Here is a 5,000-nt window from a genome sequence, read left to right as displayed (position 1 = left end):
TATATATATATATATATATATATATATATATATATATATATATATATATATATATATATATATATATATATATATATATATATTCTCGCTGAATAAAACTTAATTATTTTTGCGTGCATCTCTACCTTACTTCTGTTTTGATATCTTTAAACAAAGTTTACAATTTACCTTAGAAAATCTGTTGTTACCTTCTCTTACATTATCGGGTTATTTTGTCCCTTCAGGCGAAGCGTTTCACTTAGTAGACTGAGAATAAACAGGCCACACCTCAGGAAACCTATAAAGCTGAATTCTGTCCATGGTAACTTGACTTATTATGACACATATTATGACGCTTATATTATTAAGTATTTGGATATAGGTGAGGATTTTCCTAGTAATGAGTGCATAATGAAAAGATGGACGGTGTGTGGCTATTTGACATAGCATTACTCTTGACTTCATGGTTTTGCAGTGGTCTGCTGTGTGCTGGCTGTTGGTAAGGCCAGACACCACGTGATGGTAATGGTTAGTGTTGTGCCATAGAGAAAAGAAGCAGCATCATGAAGATTAAAAACAAGATAGTACATTGAAACAAAATTATAGATTTTCGTCCACGTTTCGATACAGGTGTGGCTATGGGGTTTCTAAATAATGTAAGGCATATTTGGCTGTAGTGTTTTTTGTCAGACTGGCAAAAAGAGGAGTCAACAGTCCTTGTTGTGTTGCTCACCTACAGTAATTGGCTTTATATCTTACCTGATAGATACTGTAAAATAATGCATGGTAGCAATACCAAATGGTGAATTTGAGTTGGTGGGCGTTGTTATTTTACACTCGCAGTGATATAGAGTTCACGCCATTTCAAATTCATAAATAGGTATGAACATCATAAGAATAACTTGTTTTTCTCTTACATTGCTTTTACGTTACATTTGGTTATATCCACGCTTTAGGTCGTTTTGGATCTTTGCTGAATACTGATCCACCAAACTACTTATTATTATTATTATTTTTTTTCTCATGAGAGGAACACTGTTAGCCATGATTCTGAAGATTCACGATGTCTGTAGACAATCACACGTTCAAATTCGTGATGTATGCAGAAATGTCCTGCTTGTTATACTATATACATGATTTAAATTATTTAAACATAAACTATACAAGAAGAAGAATCATTGAAGGACTGAATAACCCTTATGTAACACATCGACTTGAAAATAATATTGAATTGCCATAATGGTTCACTTTGTAGTGTTAGTGGTACGCATTGTAGTTCCGGTAGCTAAGTTTCATGACCTAGTTGTGAAGTGCATTATAGTATACCTCAGGAAATTAACTACGCAAATCTTACATTAATAATTCGTGAATAATCACTAATAAATATTTCAATACATTGAGATGGAATAATGTTGATTTCCTGGATTTTTTTTTTTTTTTTTTTTTTTTGTGGTGTGCAGATTATTGGTGTTGCCTTACTATTTAGCGTTACTGGAAGGATAGTATGAGTTCTCCAACTTCTCATTCTTACATTTTCTTCCTGTTCATAATTCTCTTCGTTTTCACTTCGTATGTTATTCCATCTTTCTCCCTCTTTCTCTTCCTTCTTCATGCACCCCGACATCTGTTCATCTTTTTATGATCCTCCTCCTCCTCCTCCTCCTCCTCCTCCTCCGTTGGCCCACAGCATCATTTTGGGGTGAGGATGTCAAATAAGGAGCAGCACGACGTCCACGTGTAGTGAAGTCAACTCATAAACTTGAGATTTTTTTCCGAAGAGACAAACAAAATTAATGACCTTTTCTAACATTAATATATTTTGTCATTCATTTTTGCATTTATCTTCTTACGTTCCACAGTTTCTCCTGAAACTAATTAAAAAATTAAGATAACATTAATGTTTCAAGAAAAAAAGATCACACGCAAAAAAAAAAAAATAAAGATATATATATATATATATATATATATATATATATATATATATATATATATATATATATATATATATATATATATATATATATAATTTTTTAAACCTATTTTGGTATTCATTTTAATATTTATCTTCTTATGTTTCATATATATATATATATATATATATATATATATATATATATATATATATATATATATATATATATATATATATATATATATATATATATATATATATATATATATATATATATATATATATATATATTTTTTTTTTTTTTTTTTTTTTTTTTTTTTTCATTCTGTAAAAGGTTTACATATATCCACGGAATCAGTATATTATAAGACTAAGTATTAAGTATTAAGTGTTACTCAAAATATAAAACACAAGCTCAACTTTTTAGATGTATTTAAATCTCGTTTACTTTACCCTTTAAAAACCTAACAATCAACAATTCAAAACTCATTTTATCCAAAGCTTGTATTGTTTTGAAAGTTTACTAGTACTATGTATGAGAGAGATGTATGAGAAAAGTATGTATGTCTATGTACACACACACACACACACACACACACACACACACACACACACACACACACACACACACTACACACACACACACACACACACACACACATTATGAACGGATGAACGGATTGCTATGTGAATTGTAATTTTTTATTAATAATATTACTTACCGTGCATGACACGCCTTATACGTTATCTAAAACCTTACTCCGGTGAAAGCGAAAATGTTCAAGATTTTAGTTGTGGTGTTCATGTTCCAAACAACATCTCAATGAACTACTTTGTGAAGCACACTGAATGCCACTAGTTTGCCATGATCGCACTGTGGTTGCTGGTTACTCCTTCATTAAAAATTACTGAACGGTGTAAAGTGTGTGGCTACAGATAAATGTTAGCGTGAGACTCCACTGGTGCTTCAAGGAACTCAAAGTAAAACTGTACTAGCAAAACGTGAGACTAAATTTCAGTGACCTAAGGGCTTGATAAAATACGTATATTCAAATTTACTTTATTTCGACTCACTTTGAACTGAGGCAAATACTGTTATTTAAAATAGAAAGGAACCAATGACCTTTCTTCTCCTACCATTTTTCTTATTTTCCTGAGCCTTAGTGGAAGGCTGAGAGGTGTGATCACGGTATTACAGGATCTTGTTGATCGCTGCCTTGCTTATAGTTATAGTTTTGACGCAGAACTGTTCGTTGTATTTTTTTTTTTTTAATAAAGGAGGGACACTGGCTAGGGGCAACAAAAATCCAATAAAAAAAATGCCCACTGAGATGCCAGTCCCATAAAAGGGTCCAAAGCGGTAGTCAAAAATTGAAGGATAAGTGTCTTGAAACCTCCCTTGTGAAGGAATTCAAGTCATAGGTAGGTGGAAAAACAGAAGCAGGCTGGGACTTCCAGAGTTTACCAGAGAAAGGGATGAGTGATTGAGAATACTGGTTAACTCTTGCGTTAGAGAGGTGGACAGAACAGGAGTGAGAGAAAGAAGAAAGTCTTGTGCAGCTAGGCCGCGGGATTAGGGGAGGCATGCAGTCGGCAAGATCGGAAGAGCAGTTAGCATGAAAACAGCGGTAGAAGACAGCTAGAGATGCAACATCACGGCGATGAGAGAAAGGCTGAAGACAGTCAGTTAGAGGAGAGGAGTTGATGAGAAAAAAAGCTTTTGATTCTATCCTGTCTAGAAGAGAGGTATGAGTGGAACCCCCCCAGACATGTGAAGCATACTCCATACATGGACGGATGTACAGTGTTAGCAGCTGGGGGGGCGGGTGAGAAAAACTGGCGGAGACGTCTCAGAACGCCTAACTTCATAGAAGCTGTTTTACCTAGAGATGAGATGTGAAGTTTCCAGTTCAGATTATAAGTGAAGGACAGACCGAGGATGTTCAGTGTAGAAGAGGGGGACAGTTGAGTGTTATTGCTACAGCTTGTACCTTTTTGTTACTAGTTTAAATGCTTTCAGAAAACTTAATGTACTCCCGAAACTGTTGATAATAATATAATAATGTAAGGAAGCTGCACTAAAAATGAACACTATGAAATGAAGACTAGGAAAATGTGCACATTAAAAAGCTTCTTTACCTCATATTTCTAGATCACTTGCATAGTTAATACAAATGCTTCATAACATACGTAGGATGAATAGACATGTTTATTTTGTGCCCTTATGCGTACACACGCACACACACACACACACACACACACACACACACATATATATATATATATATATATATATATATATATATATATATATATATATATATATATATATATATATATATATATATATATATATATATATATATATATATATATATATATATATATATATATATATATATATATATATATATATGTAACATTTTTGAAGACGCAGTTCGGGCTATAAAACAGTTGTCTTGTTAACTTCTTTACGAAGGTTTATGTGATGAAAGAATTATCCGAAGTGAAAGTGAAGGAAATATTGTGATATTAAAGAAATAAATGCTATTCATTCATTGACTACAAAGTTTGTGTGTGTGTGTGTGTGTGTGTGTGTGTGTGTGTGTGTGTGTGTGTGTGTGTGTGTGTGTGTGTGTGTATGTGTGTGTGTGCGCGTGTGCGTGTGCGTGTGTGCTGGCTGACATGTAATAAAAGTAAAAAGGCCACCGTGCAATAATCACTCACTCTGTGAGATGAAGTACTACCTATGCTGTAAAAATTCTGCATCTCATGATTACAAGCTTTTACATTCAAGATAACGTTGACAGGTTCTCGTCCATCGAGGTCTGTCTCACGAATGTGTATTATATGATGGTCAACACGTAGAAGGTGAGCCGCTGCCCCTGACACGTTGTACTTTGATGACGGCATGAAGAATAAACAAATGGCATTCATTAAAGTAACGAAAAGATGTTTATTGATGTCTTTCTGTATTATGTTCAAATCACAATGAAAGGGAGGAGACGAAGATGTACATCGATTGTGGATGCAGGAGACGTGTCGTAGTGGGGTTCAGGTTCTTCCTAGCATTAGAAGTAACTTATATTGATGTTTAATAGTAGACACA

Source organism: Scylla paramamosain, chromosome 3, assembly GCF_035594125.1.
Source record: "Scylla paramamosain isolate STU-SP2022 chromosome 3, ASM3559412v1, whole genome shotgun sequence".
NCBI classification, from domain to species: domain Eukaryota; kingdom Metazoa; phylum Arthropoda; class Malacostraca; order Decapoda; family Portunidae; genus Scylla; species Scylla paramamosain.
Note: the sequence above shows the minus strand (reverse complement) of the source record.